The sequence below is a fragment of the Festucalex cinctus genome, chromosome 1 (genome assembly GCF_051991245.1).
Source record: "Festucalex cinctus isolate MCC-2025b chromosome 1, RoL_Fcin_1.0, whole genome shotgun sequence".
Classification (NCBI taxonomy): domain Eukaryota; kingdom Metazoa; phylum Chordata; class Actinopteri; order Syngnathiformes; family Syngnathidae; genus Festucalex; species Festucalex cinctus.
Genome location: NC_135411.1, coordinates 30,297,051 through 30,313,004, shown reverse-complemented (window position 1 = coordinate 30,313,004; position 15,954 = coordinate 30,297,051).

Below are 15,954 nucleotides of genomic sequence, written 5' to 3'. Positions count from 1 at the left end.
GTATAACAAGCAGAGAAGGTCCCCAACAAAGCGGGAAGAATATACTGTATGCCTGTAAGTGCTGTTTATGCTGTATTTGTCGCTTCTTTATTATTGATAAAGTAGCAATTTTTGAGGGGTTATCTGTGCTAATTTCTATCAGCCCATCTCGAGCCATCCATTCATCTTCTTTTGCTTATCCAAGGTTGAGTGGCAGGGACAGCAGCTTCCCACTCACCAGCCACTTCGTCCTGCTCCTCAGGGAGGATCCTTTAGCGTTCCCAGGCTAGCCAGGAGACAGAATTTCTACAGCATGTCCTGAATCTTCCCAGTTGCCTTCTCCCAGTGGGATGTGCCCGGAAAAGCTTACCTGGGAGGCATCCAGAGGGCGTCCTAACCAGATGCCTGAGCCATCTCATCTGACTCGCCTCAATGTGGAGAAGCAGCAACTCCACTCTGAGCCCCTCCCGCCTCCAGGATAACAAAGCTTCTTACCCTATCTCTCAGGGAGAGCCCAGACAACCCTGTGGAGGAAACTTATTTTGGCCTCTTGTATCTGGGATATTGTTCTTTCGGTCACGACCCACAGCTGATGACCATAGATGAGGATAAGAACGTGGTTGAGACCTTCGTCTTTGGGCTCAGCTCCTTCTTCACCTCAACGACGATTTCCCGCTCCATCCTACCCTCAATCGTGAACAAGACCCCAAGATACTTGAATGGCTCCACTTGGGGCAGGATCTCATTCCCGACCCCTTTCCGATTGAGGACCATGGTCTTGGATTTGGGGGTTTCTGGGGTTGGCATACAACTCTGATTTTGTAACCATGTGGATGGCAGGAAGTGTTTAGTTGGTGCTGGATTTTACTTTGATTTATCTTTTCTTTCTTTGACCTTTCCTCTGGTCTCCTGACCTTCTGAACTTCACGACTCTGGCGAAACTCTGAAGTATCCGGTTAAGGTGAAGGGTAATGGGATTTTTATTAGGTTTTAGGTGAATTCAGAAAAAGAAGAAAAAACAAAAAAGGTTTTAGGTGAATGAGTATAAATTTACACGTATTTACACGCACGTGCACATACACGCACGCGCACACACGCCACAGAATGCGCCGCTGTGCACCGGTGTTATTTGCACGTATGTAAATGAGGTAATTTGCATACATTTGACGCAAAATATGCCCACCCCTATGCAAATGAGACTCATTGATATGCAGCGTCTAATTCACTAACGCCGGAGCAAACAGCCACACCGCGTTTATGTGACGCAAATAACGCTTTTGGAAAGCATGTATTAACCTGACGCACCTCGATCTCCGGAATCATGACAGCAGTGCATGCCATTTTCCGCACAACATTAACCCGGGCTGATCGGCAATGGCGGGGAGGATTTTACGATCATTTTTACGTGCCAGATGCATACTGTACGCTCACGCCAACCTCTGAAAATATATTTTTTCAAAAACGATCGCACCAATAATTTGTACTTTATGAATGAATGACGTCGTTGTCGTCCTCTCTGCTCTGCACAGCTTAATAGTGCTATAAACGCTTCCTCTCGGTCCAACCTCGCTTCCTGCTAATGTCATCTTTCTCGCAACTGTTACTATAACAACCATGTTCTTGGAGCAAATCCGTTGCCATGTGTGGTAAATCAGGTGCAAATTTGCTCCAAGCTGTCAGTTTTGTGGGCATGTTTGCGCCTGTATATGATTAGAGCAATATCCTTAGTGAATAGGTGGGTAACTGGGCGCAGACTGCGGGTGCAGTTGTGGTGCAATATTTTGCGCTATTACCGGACGCAGCGCATTCTTAGTGAATATGCTGCAAAGTGTACTAAACAGTATTAGTAGCTTCCTCACATATTACATAAACCAGATTGTTCGGTTCGTTGAAGATTATGAATTATCCATCGGTGTGAATAAATTTGTGAACGGTTGTTTGTCTGTCCGGGACTTATTGACGATCAGTCCAAACTGTAGCCCATCACTTGGCCGTCATTCGGCTTCAGCTCACCTGAAGGGCAGGCGTGGTAGAAAATGGGTGCATAGTCACTCGTTTCAGTTTACTGAGATTTACAAGGCTGCGATTTTTCCAACAGTATTTTAATACGATTTTTCCATTTACAGTACTAGAATACAATTATTATACCATGAAGAAAAAAATTGGCTTATTTCATGTACATCAAAAGAGTGTTGAGCATTCGCGCAAATCTGTCCGCAATCTCCGTTAGAGGAATATTGCGATGGGAAAATTGTGTAAGTAATGTAAACAGACACGGAGACGTGCTATCAGCTTGTCACCAATGAAAGTCCAATATTTACTGACTTTTATACAACACACTGCCACCCACGGCCCTTTTTTTTTTTTTTTTTTTTTTTTTTTTTTTTTTTTTTTTAAGGTTCCCACAACCCTTCAGTTGCCATTTTGTTTCATGAATTAATCATAATAAATAGGTGAAAGGTAGTGAATGGTGTTAAAAAACGGGGACGTGCATCTTTTGTGGACACACTCATGCTTGCTCATTGAGCTTTTATTTACTTTCCGAGCTATCCAGATTTGCTCCATCTGTTATGCTTGATGGTGCATGAAGATGAATGCAACCAGCCATTTCTTAATAGTCAAATGGATGTACTGTAGCACTTAAAAAGAATGCAACATGTCATTAAGCAGCATCAAAACAGGCGACAAAAACAACTTTTCAAGAGGACAGATCTGAATAGCAAATATGGAGTCATACTGATTGCATATTCAGGACACCCAATCGCTACAAGATAAACACAATAAGTGTTTGTTTGTCCTTTTGTGTGTGTGTATTTTTAACCAAACAACATGTTGCCTCCCACACGAGTGTCATGCTGCTAATAGCGTTGTGTACCTGCTTCTCACCTTGTTTTGTTGACGTGTCAGCGCCGGGCAACCGCTGCGTGAATAACACAGCAATTAAATGCAAATGTAACCCGCATACGCATTCTTGTGTCAAGCTGTTGTGTTGAGGCATAACGAGGGAAAAAATAGTACCTTGCCAGTTTCTTCCCTTACTGTTTGATGTGTATGTGTGTGTTTTGTCTAATACACCACACAGACAGCAGCAGTCGTGATTGATTGTAAAATGTAAACTGTAAAAAAAAAAAAACATAACAAAACAAAAAGGCATACCAAGCATAGCAGCAGAATGTTACACATGCATGGCCACTTATTGCTCGGCAGAACTTACCCAAAGGGCAATTTAATAATATTGTTTGCTGCTGTACTTTAAATGTAAACTTGCCAGCAAGCTAAATTCTCGCGGTACATCTTACCGTACCGCTCCCGCTGATACGTTTGCAGCCGACCTTATTTAGGTCGGACCAATCAGGCATTGTTTAGGATGCGGCGAAGCCAATAAGTGCCGAGGGCGGTGGGGAACAAACCAACTTAACAGATGAATGGACGCTGCAATTAATTCTGTTCTCCTCATTGAATTTGAACAGCGAGAGGTGCTTTGTGCATTTTTATCTGGTAAAGATGTTTGTGCTTCTAAACCCCCCTCCCTTCCCCTTCCCTAAGACGAGACGGAAGACGTTTTCATCTGTTGCCTTGATTGGTCCAAACAAACGTGCAAAGATGCTGCATTGTCCAATCAGCTCGAAGTATTATATAACAAGTTCCATCTGTCAGTGAAGTCCCAGATTGATAATGTGACAAACTCCCTTGAGTGAATCATAATAATGAAGCTGGCTTGTGAGGTTACTTTAAATGACTTGGAGAGTCAACAAAAACAAAGGCAGGCACTATTATGGCATTTTATGATGAGTGTTTACTTATGAAGTGTTACTTTGACGTATGAAAGGCATTGGAAATAGAATATAAAGAATTAAACAGCTTTTGCCACATTTGTGCTTACAAAAAGTTGGTCAGTCCTCAGTAAGCCTGTAAATTAGTTATTCTTTGCTGAGGATAAAGAATGTATGCTTAAGTCAGTTTATCTTAAGGCACCATCCTAAATGCAAAAACATAATTGAACAGAATAGAAAAGGTTACAAAGAAATAAACTGGTTTTACATGTGTAATCAGGCGGAAAATCCCGCAAACACACTGTAATATATTTGTGTGTTGATGTCTGTCTTTACGGGCCATGACCTGGAGTGACATCAAGAGCCTGGAGTCAGTCAGGTTGGCCGTTTGCTATGCGGTTAATTCAATGTAAGCATCTCTCAGGCTACTTGTGAGTGTGTTTGACTTCTTTCTCTTCTTCAATAAACAGCTGTGCTTTTCCCCCCACTTCTATATATGTTGTTGTTTCTTTCTTACATACAATGCTGCCCATTATTCTTGCTGCTCTTATGCTCTGTTTTCACAGTTGCAATCAGTCCTCTGATGGCAAAAATAATATACCCATTGGGGGATACATAGTGGTCATCTGCAATCATGCGTTTCTGGTTTATGATATCCTGGCGTCGACAGCAGCCACAGCTTTGTAGTTAAAACGGAATAGAGGAGACCATTGTGGAGTCATAAACTTCCTCAAAGTGCATGATGCCGTGTCTACAGTATGTCAGATGTCAGAGATCTTAAGAGGCCTAATTGGGCTTGAGTGGATGAGCTCATCTATCCCAGAGAAGGAGCACACAAATCCGAACAAGAGCAGCAGGACCGAACCAGGTCGGAGACATGCAAAGCCCTCGGCCTAATGGCGAGGTTATCGGTCGAGCCAAGACTCAGATCAAGACGCCGCTCGGACTCGCTTAAGGTCTTTAACTGCAGCTAAGGCCAATTCAAATGTCTATAAATTCCACGTCTATCCTCTGTTCAGAGAGAAGCTGTGCACAGCCTGAGAGGATTTCCTCTCTTGATCCCGCAGAAATGGTTTTATCTCTCACTGGCTGTCCTTCTGGACACGAAGGCAGGAAACCTGGTGGCAGGTTGCAAGGCTCACACGGGCTTAGCGGCTTCGCTTCTTGCCAAAATCTCACATAAACCCAGGTGAGCGAGACAGAGCACCTGTACATGAACAGACAGGAAGACGGTGATGACTTTTTGATCATTTTACGGGGCGGACGAGTTGGTGATGTGGATGTTGTTCAATGCAGGCTCTCTTCCCTTCCTTCACGTGGCGACGCTAATCCAGATGAGGCACATTAAAGGCATAAATCCATTTAGACGAATAGGAACTGTAACGTGTAATTTGATTGGCCTAAGAGGTTTTTAAATTACCTTACTCTTACTTGTCCCATTTTTCTGACCTTGCTTTCTTATTTAACCTTTATTTAACCGGGATAGTCGCGTTGAGATTAAAAACCTCTTTTTCAAATGGCTTTAAATTTGCTCTTCTGCATACAACTTTTGTTGACCATGTTTCAACCAGCTTGGAGAAAAAAAATGTCATAGACATTGTCTGAGATGCATTTTGTTGTAATTAGACAATCAAATATTCTTTTATATGTACCTACTTAAAGATCCTCTGTTTACTTATGAATAATAATCCTGATCACAAGCAAACAAGTACGAAAACATGCTCAGTTTAATAAACCACTGATCATGATCTGTGACCAGAATCTGTAGCATCAATCTTATTATTTATTTATTTTGATAATGTGGACATAACTCATGCAGTACGGTGGAGTAGTGATTAAGAGGCCGTCTCACAGGTGAGAGGTCCTGGGTTAGAATCTCATCTCTAGCCTTTCTTTGTGCGATTTGCATGTTGACTCTGTTCCTTTGCATTAAGTTGGGGTAACTGAAGATTCTAAAATGCAGACTTTGTTGTCATTGGAGATTAGTTCAATATGTTATCATGTTACATTGGTGTAGCACTAGTCTTTGCATTTTATTGAATAATACTGTGTTGGTTCAAATTATGCCAATTACGGTTTTAGTTACTTTAATTGTAATTGCCATTAGTTTTTAATTGAACTGAAATGGTTCATTTCTTAACTAGAGCGACTCAAATCACATTTAACTGTTGGGAAATAAAAACAACTTGTAAGAATTACTTAAAAAACAATCTCGCAAGTATTTGCACTCACTCTAATTAAGTAAATTCTACTGCTCAATCAATATCAAGCATATCACACTCAACAGAATTAAGTAACATTTACATGCAACTAAAGATTGATTACATGTAGGAAAATATGAAGTAACTCTTACTTAAACGTGATTATACAGTTTCTTACTGTAATGTAGTAATGTTTAGTTAATGTACGGTAATTAGCCATTGCTTAATAGTATAGTATAATTAGTGTGCAACGTGCATTATAATGTACGTTAAGCATTTAAACATGTCAAATTGTAGAAATTTCTCTCTCTCTCTTCCTTGTACAGTTTACTCATTTTTAGCACTTCTAAAATTAAACACAGTAACTGAGTAAATCTTAATTATTAATTTAATTTAAAATGTATTTCAACATTTGCTGTAATCACATTATACAGAAAAATCAAGTAGCACATTGAAGTATACCTACTGCTTTTAATTAACTGTGAATAACTGGAAAAAAAATAGTAAGTATAATTATGAAACCAGAGTAATATTTACAAGGGCAAAAAGTCATCTTTATCAGTGTAGCCCCAAATACAACAGTTGACAGACGTTAGAGCAATGAATTGGAAACAGCAGCAAGTAGATCTTCCTCAAGGCCAAAACTTTGGAGCCTAACCATCCCTCCAGGGGGTAGAGCCCCATCTAACAGAAAAATAGTATGCCATGACACACATTTATATTAACATAGCTTTCTATGTTGGGTGGAGCTAATATTTAGCCTGGGTTTTTAGTGGAAGAAGCTATTGATAGAGTCAGATATGCTGTTATATAAATTTTATGGGGGGGATATTGATTACTCAAGGTCTCACTATCTTATCTCTCACAAATGACTATATAACCTTTTGAGATAATTCTGATAAAAGTTAATATTGTCATAATAATCATGATTTGTGATGTATAATTTTCTGACAGTTTTAACTGATGTTTCAAATGAATCTTATTTTGCTTTCAGCATTCCCACAATAATAATGAGCTGCCACCCACAATGCTTTTTACACTCGATGCTCGCCACGACCTTCGCTGAGGGCCTTGGCTCCTGTCTAGCCTCAGTGAGGGTCTGCGTGGTCCCAATGCCCCAGGCCTCCTCTGTCACCACGGCCTCAGTATGGCAGGCTGCGACTGGAGACTGGACTGAAGTCTCCACAGCTTCATATTTCTTCAAAGAATTTCCGTCATAGAACGGCTTAATATCGTGGAGATAAATATTGTTTACCATGACCCCCGATCAGTTGTCGAGTGCGTTGCATGTGCCCTGTGTGTGCTTGACTTGCAGAAGTGAAGTAAAGCTTGTTTTACGAGCGGGGTTTGGGGCGCCCGGGGAAGAGAGAAGACAAACACGATAAGAGGCACGTTGGTAAAATTACAGACTGCCAGCAGCTCTTAATGGAGTTCAGCTCAGGGTTGAGGGAAGTGAGGTCGCTCAGTCATCGACACTGCGCGGACTCCACGGACGCTTCCTGCATTCCTCCACCGCATAGTCATCGGGACGAGAGGATGATTATTGCATTGGGCTCAGCCTCTAAAATAATAATTATGTGGAGTTTGGAAGAACGCAGCGAAGGGCTTGGCGCTGGACTCGACAGTTCAAGTAGCACACCGCCGATGAAAACACGGAAATGGATTCCTGTGCTGGAGAGACGCCAGTTTAAGTGCTGTGTACTTTCAAAATACCCACTATAAAAATAACGATCTCAAAGTTGATTCTATAGTGGGAAGTGAATTTGCCTATAGGCATCACTAAAATACAGTACAGTGAACCCCGTCTATTCGTAGTTCACAAATTGCTTTATACATTTTTTTTGTCTCTGGAATATATCCTCACCTGTTGGCAGCTTTCTGCAGAGCTCTCTTTGTATGTGCTAAGATGCTACAAGTAGTCACCAAAGCCCAATACAGTTGTGCTTATGTCTACATACTCTGGGGGTATGTAACCGGTTTATGGCATTTTACTTCATTTCAATAGGAGAACATGTGGTGGAATTAATGAAACCCATTGCTGTAGCACTGTATTGTCATTTATGATTCTGGGTTTTAAACCAGGTGGATTTGACTGAATTTGCCACCACCGTCTGTGTGGAGCCCCATTCTGGGATGCATTGCGACATTTTCGAGTGTGCACATCATGCATGAACACCCTGACATGAACTTGCCGTGTTGTTGTATAAGGAGAGTTTTGGCTAAAAAATATTCACAAAATTAAATTCATGATTTTCACGTTCGAGTGGTTAACACGTCCGCCTCCCAGTTCTGAGGACTCCGGTTCGAGTCCAGGCTCCAGCCTTACTGGGTGGAGTTTGCATGTTCTCCCCGTGCCTGCGTGGGTCTTCTTCGGGTTCTCCGGTCTCCTCCCACATTCCAAAGACATGCATGGCAGGTTAATTGGGTGCTCCGAATTGTCCCTAGGTGTGCTTGTGAGTGTGGATGGGAGGAGACCGGAGTACCCAGAGAAGACCCACGCAGGCACGGGGAGAACATGCAAACGGAGTTTGCATGTTCTCCCCGTACTGGGAGGCAGACGTGCTCAAAACATGAACATTCAATTTTTATACATTTTTTTGTCTCATAGGTTCGGCTTCTACTAAAATAAAGGAAAACGTACCATAAATTCATATGAAAGACAGTTTATTCATCACTTTACTACGAGGTGCGGAGAGATGATGTTTTGTACATTTAGATCTCTGAGGACATTCAATTTATGGGCATTGCTCATTTTAGTGGAGTTGACCCTAAATTTTGGGGTCGTGCTTAGGGATCTCGGCATTCTCGGCCTTTGCAATAATATTTCTGGGCGTCTCCACTGCACTATGTCTGTTCTGTTGCTTTTTTTGTGAACCGTGAGCGGTTGGCAGCCCCGCTGAGATGCTGGATGTCTTGTCCCCCAGGTGGCCCGCCTCATGTCACCTCATAAATCGTGTGCCATCTGAGCACAATCTGTCTCTCGGATCCATGAAATATCAAGGCATATGCTGGCCTTGTGTACCAGAACACATGAAGGTTTTTGCAACTTTCTTTAGATTGTGTTTATCGAGTACCGTATTCACTCGTGTTTGTTCTGGTGAAAATTATGCCTGTAGGCTGGTGCTTGGACCCGACAAATTGGTTCCATTTTTTTTTTTTTTTTTTCAGTACCTGAAGCCAGTTTCACTTAAGCAACATGAAATTTACAATCTATATCTTGCCTGAGTAGACCAACACAAAAGTCTCAAAAAAGCCATGCCAAAAAAGACTCACGAAGTCTGCTATTTAGATTTGAAGTATATGAACGAGTGAAGACGGTAATGTGATGAAAGTTGAGTCGAAGTCTCTTAATTAAAATGTGAATCTTTCTCATTTGCATTTGTTTATTTGCTCACCAATGGCACAGGAAACTCTGGCAATGTGCTTCCTGAATCATTCCCGGCCTATGCAATCGCTGTTTTGGGCCAGTTGTTGTGTGTACGGTACCTTTATCTGTTCACATACAATGTTCACTTCAAATTCTCTTGAAATCTTTTGTGAAGGGCAAATAGACAAAAAGTAGGTCAACCAACATACTCTATTTCTACACCTGCTCAATTGAAAGAGATCCACTCTTTTGTATTAGTTGCAATTTGTTCCAAATGTTTTCATTGTGTCACTACGGAACATCTGATGCAAAATCGCAATTGCGAGCTCAAAAGCAGCTTTGTGAGGTGAGCTCCTGTGTCAGACTGCTTGGTGCGTCTTTAAAAGGTTACCTGGGGACGTAATGAGCAGGCCTAATGAAAACACAGACTTGTGACAAGTGCAGATATTACAGGTCTTGGGCACTACTTACCGCACTAACTTTGACGCACAACAAACGGCAGCAAAATGATGGTTATCAATGATGCCTTCTAGACACTAAACACAGAGCTGATGCAAGTGAAAAACTTTGCAGGTGAGTCAACTCAGCTTTGTATTCTGTAAATGACGATAACAGTACGTTTATAAAATGTGAGTGGTTATGTCATTTTTAAAGTCTATTTTTAAGGTGTGGGCATATGTTGAAGAATTGCAAGTTGTGTTTTTTTTTCCACAGGGTAGGCTAACACTGCCTGCCATCATCTGACGCACACACACCCTTTGCGACATAAATGGCTTGACTCTACCTCATACATGATACACAGCACACATAAGGCTGCCAGTGTGTAACCAATCAATGCATGCACTGTTAAAATGTGTAACTAGGTTTATATAGCATAGTCATACAGAAGACATTTGTTAGACCAGCTGTCTTGAAAACAAAATGCTTTAATGTGGGTTCTTTCACTTTCAGTGAGCTCTCTCCATGTTGTGAAATTTTAAACAGGAATGTGGAATTTCAAATTGAATTCAGCCGTTCATAAATATAGAAATACTGTACAGTATACAATATGTGATTTGTTTTCACAAAACCAGGCGTATGTTGCAGAGATTAGTTTTGAGTAAATAGCAAAGATACGTGGCTTGGACAAAAATATATATTTTTTCTCCAAAAGTAACCTCCTCAAGGTCTCTCTTCATTTGCCAACAGTACAAAGTTCCAATTTTGGTCCAATGCTGCATTCGAGGATGGTTGGAAGTCGGATACATCGGAGTTGCTTTTTCCCAGTTCCAACCTGAAAGCGTTCGAGGCGAACGTAAACAACCAAAATGGCGGATAGTGATCAATTGTTTTTTATTTTGGTCAAAACTCATTTTGACCTCTAGAAAACTTATCTTTTTGCAATTTTGCTTCATTTACAGTTTTAATCTTATATTTATGGTTGTTCGTCTCGGTGTGCCCTGCGATTGGCTGGCAACCAGTTCAGGGTGTCCCCCGCCGACTGCCCAAAGCCAGCTGAGATAGGCGCCAGCACCCCTTGCGACCCTTGTGAGGAATAAGCGGTCAAGAAAAAGGATGGATGGATGGAATCTTATATTTAGTAAGTATTCCTTACAGTTAAAGGTGCACGATGCAAGATTAGACTCAAATTTGAGTGTTAAAATAACCATATTTTTCACCCGCACATGTTTTAAGAATTGTATAATGGACAGAAGGCACGACTGTGGCGCAATGACTGTTGCCCCTATTTTTCTGTAAAAGGAAAAAATGTTGGAGCGTTCGGGCCGGAAACTTTAGCTTTTGCTCTGAGCATGACGTCACGCGCGTGCACGCTATTGTCCCTGTTAGCTCTCGCGATTGTTCAAGCAACTTCACGGACAGGACAGCTAATTCAAACTGGATTTAAAGAGACCTGCGCCTGATACGTCTCAATCACTTGTGGAGACTCCACGGAAGACAATGGGAAGTAAAGAACTTTCAGACCAGCGTCACGGGAGGATGCGGATAAATATAGGAGCAGCGTTCGTCAGGTGGAGAGAGCAAAGAGCTATCCTGGGGATGAAACAGGACCCACAGCTTGCTGACTTTTTGCTTAAAAGGTAAGACTTCGTAACGAAAATACGATACAACGCACTGCTATCCTCAATGTCATCGGATTCACGGGACGCACTATTTACGTTTGGAAGGTTGTAATTACGTAAGCTTTTGTCACTCAAAATGACTTTCACATACAAAGTAACTTGAAGATTAATACGTTTCTTACCTCTGTAGACATTATTAAGCCTATGAAAAAGGCGTTGTGCTCCGTGTTGACGTTTGTTCAAGTAACTTGGAGGTTTGCTCGTGCCCGAAAAGTCTCGTCGCTGGGGTCCATCCCACGTTTCGCCAGAGGGGTCGCAAATGTGCAAAAACTCTGAATCCTGCTTCATGCCCCTTTAAGTAGTGACTGTATAATTTCATGCAGGGAGATAGCGGCAATACTGTCACGCATGTTGCGTTATGTGGCGTTATGTTGAATATTTATGAATGAAGAAAGCTGTCTAGTTTCATACTCGAGTAAATTGTGTTTTGCCATTCAGAGTGACGTCACATCGTAGTCCGCCGGTGAAGATGGGATCCTTTTTTTTCTTCCGACTTTGCAAGTGGAACTTCCGAGTTCAAGAGGGTGTTCCCGTACACACTTCCTGGTTTGAACTCGGAAAAGTCCGACTTCCGACCATCCTCGAACGCAGCTTAATTTATAAAAATAAGTGATTTTGTAGACAATGTATGTAATAGGGCGTGTTAGCCGAGCTAATAACAAGTGTCGTGTCTTAATTGGGCACTGCAAATGATTTATATAAATGGACACAACAACCAATAAAAGTGTCAAAAAGCATAATGTGTCCCTCAGCACGAAATGGGAAAAATAAGCGAGAAGTACATACAGAAATGTTGAATAACAAGATAAACATTTATGCGACACAGCTATACGTGCTTTTTCTGTAGAATTAATCATTACTTCCAGCATCTCTTTCTTTAACAAGCCTATTTCTACTTTGATCTGAATGCTTTTATTTATGCACGCAAGGGCGTTAGACGCTTGTAACAGCACAGAACAACAGTTACCTTTGCGTTTTGCACTTTGTTGGGAAGTTTGCTACCTGATGCTTACTCTTGTCGAATTTTTGCTTGGTGCAATAAGAAAAAAACAACAACAACCAAGTGACCATTCATGAAAAACACACACAAGTTGCTAGATGAATGCAGTGTGGAGACATCAACGTGCTTACCTGCTGTCACGCACACACCTCCATGACAAATATGTTACACTTTTGCTTAATGATGCACCTTAAACTTGTCGTGACCCGCCCACGCACGCCCACCCCGACTGATGTGGGGAACGCCACGCCGCGTTCGTCTCCAGATAAAAAGCGTGCTACGCCCCCGTGATGACCTCCTTGTGTTTAACCCGAGCTCTCGACGTGCCATTAGGCCCTCGCCCCAGCGCCCTGCACTAGCTGCTTTTGTTTGTTTTCAAGCAAACTAACATGAGAGGGATGAAGTGTCCTTTTGTCCAGCAAGTCAATGCAAAGCCTCTCATCTGTTGCAAGCCTGCATGTGTATCAATGGGGCGGCAGGTGGTGCACTGACCCACCCAGGTTCAATTGCTTCAGATGTCTTTGTGCAAATTATTGTACAATGATATTATACAGTTAACAAAGAAGAAATTCAAATTATGTCCAGGCTGCATAGCCTCAGTGTTTTCATTGATTTTTGTATTTATTTTTGACACATAAATGTCTCCCATTCCTCCATGTTGACAAATTATACATTTTGAGCTGCCAATTACAGGAAGGAAAGACAGTCCTTAACACAGACGTCATATTAGCTTGACAGTTTTTTTCAATTGTTAAAACACAAAATTGACTTGCATAGCACAATTATTTAAACTGGCAACACAGAGAGCAAGACCTCTTCTCAAGTCCCCAAAACTCTAGAGAGACACAACAATCTGACATAAGGTCACATGTTTGCCATTGCAAAACACTGCCATTCAAAATGGCAATACATGAGCTAATTGGCTAATATATGTGCAAACACCTCAATGGTTAATTGTTAGCACTTCAATCAGGAAGTAAGCACACGGTAAAAAGACCACAGGTGAGCACCTTTCTTGTTTTTTTTTTTGTATCAACAATGGAAGATGTGGCAGAGAGAGGAAGAGGAAGCGAGAGTGATGGGGGGGGGGGGGATGGGGGGTAGAGCAGGTTGAGGATTTCATGGCCAAGACAGCAACTTTCCAATGAAATCAAAACAACCTTACTTGGGCTGACAATACAATGCAAGCGGCTGCCTAATTTGTCATGGCTGCGTTAGGTGCCAATTTGGGGTTGAGAGAGAGAGAGAGAGATTTTTCCTGCAATTTGCTTTCTCAGTTTGCTGTTTTGTAAGCATATATTTGTTCACTCCAATGCTGTGCATTTGTTGCACTGACTTGTGAAAAATAAAAAAGTAAATTTAAATGGTTAAAAAGTTTGAACAGCATGTGTTTCTATTCAAATATGTCTGTGCTTGTGAACAATCTGAAAAATGTTTGACAATTTGAACTATTTTAGTATTATGGCAAAGCATACTAAAGATGACAGTGCTGTGCATTATGCCCAACAGTGGGTAATTGATGAGACATAAATCTGGTGATGTGAATTACGTACCACTTGGTACAAAAGTTTGATTTTGGCAAAGCTATATGTAGTTTTGGTTGCAGTGCTTCATTTTGGAGGATATGAGAGGGGTTTTGCAATTCGGGTGTGTGGTTTTGTGAGTTGTGTATCAATTTGATAAAACAAGCCTAGTTTGCAAAATTGTGTTTTAGCAATTGGAAAAAACTGTAAGTGGCAGGGTGGATGTTGGCTTGGGTGTGTGTGTGTGTGTGGGGTGCATCTGGACCAGATCGTCTAATGATAACAAACGATCTGACATGAGGTCAAAGGCTGAGATCAAGGCCGAGGGATTGTCTGAGACGCCCGGGGGAGATTAATAGAGGGAAGAGAAACAACCTTTTCTCTGTATCACTTACTCCCTGAGGCCTCCTTGCCCTTGTGGCAGTGATGCGGAGCCCACCTGTTGGCCCATTATGTATTACGTTGCACTCAGTACTATGCTATGGCTTCCTGGTGGCCTAATAGTCCTAATATGTGACAGTTAAATCCTAGTCACTCCAAATTGCCACCTAACACAACCATGATTGTAAATATATTGTGGGAACATGATGGATATGTTTAAATTAGCCAATGGCGCCTTTGCACAAGTGCCGTTCATTTGCATTCTCCATGCAATGATCATGACGTCAGAGGTGAAAGCTAAGCAGAGCTGTATTGGATGTTGTACTTAATCCACTATGGATAGGAGGGAACAGGATAGCCCGTGTAAAGAGAAAATGTGTATAATTGATGCCCTGTGAAATGTATTGGAGGGGAATTCTCCTGGACTTTTTTTTTTTTTTTTTTTTTTTTTTTTTAAATAAACAAAACCTGCGGTGCGGTACACTTGCATGGGTCCACTGTACTTATTGTTGGCCTGGCAGCATTACTTCATTCTGTTACCACATTCTACCATCATTTTTATTCATTAAAATCAATTGAGAAATGTTATTAATCCGTTTCAGCCTCTCATAAAAGAATAACAACAAATTTTGGAATGTGTGTTTTAATAAGAAAAATAGCATAAATAAAATAGTGTATTTATTAAAACGTACAGTAGTAACATAATTAAATATAGTGTAATGAATTATACATCTTTTGCATATTTTTTATTGTTCATTCAGTGGGCATTGGACTGTAGTTACTGATGTGCACTTTTGGGCCACTAGAGGGCACTGTAATCCTTACCTCTACAGGACTGTCTCAGAAAACTAGAATATTGTGGTAAAGTCCTTTATTTTCTGTAATGCAATTAAATAAGCAAAAATGCCATACATTCTGGAATCATTACAAATCAACTGAAATATTGCAAGCCTTTTATTGTTTTAATATTGCTGATTATGGCATTTTTTTTACTGGGTCTGAGGAAATATTATAATATTTTGAGATAAGATATTTGGCTGAAAATTCCATAATCAGCAATATTAAAACAATAAAAGGCTTTCAATATTTCAGTTGATTAGTAATGAATCCAGAATGTATGGCATTTTGCTTATTTAATTGCATTACAGAAAATAATGGACTTTAACCACAATATTCTAATTTTCTGAGACAGTCCTGTACGACTAATAAAAGAGATGGCTGGTCACAGTAGCTCAGTAAATCACAATATTAGTTGCTCTTTGTGGTAAACTTCAACTGGGAGTGGCAATAAATAGCTTAAAGCTTCCTTTTTAAAGGATTGTTTACTGTCTGCTAAACTGTAGCTTGTTGTGGAATTAGATGATGATATATCAAGTGTGAAGTGTGCTATAATTCTCAATTATTGGTCTACTTTTGCCAAATAGACGTCCCGCGCATGTTATTAATATACCTGGGAACTGTTTTAAATTGTGTCTCAACCTCAATACATATATTTCTCAGTGCATGTTGTCTCGTCAGTGAATTGCTTGGCAAAAGCTGATTGCCACAAAAACAACACTGCTCCCTTGTGGACTGTTGAGCTCAAATAATCAAAACCTGAATTGTGTCAA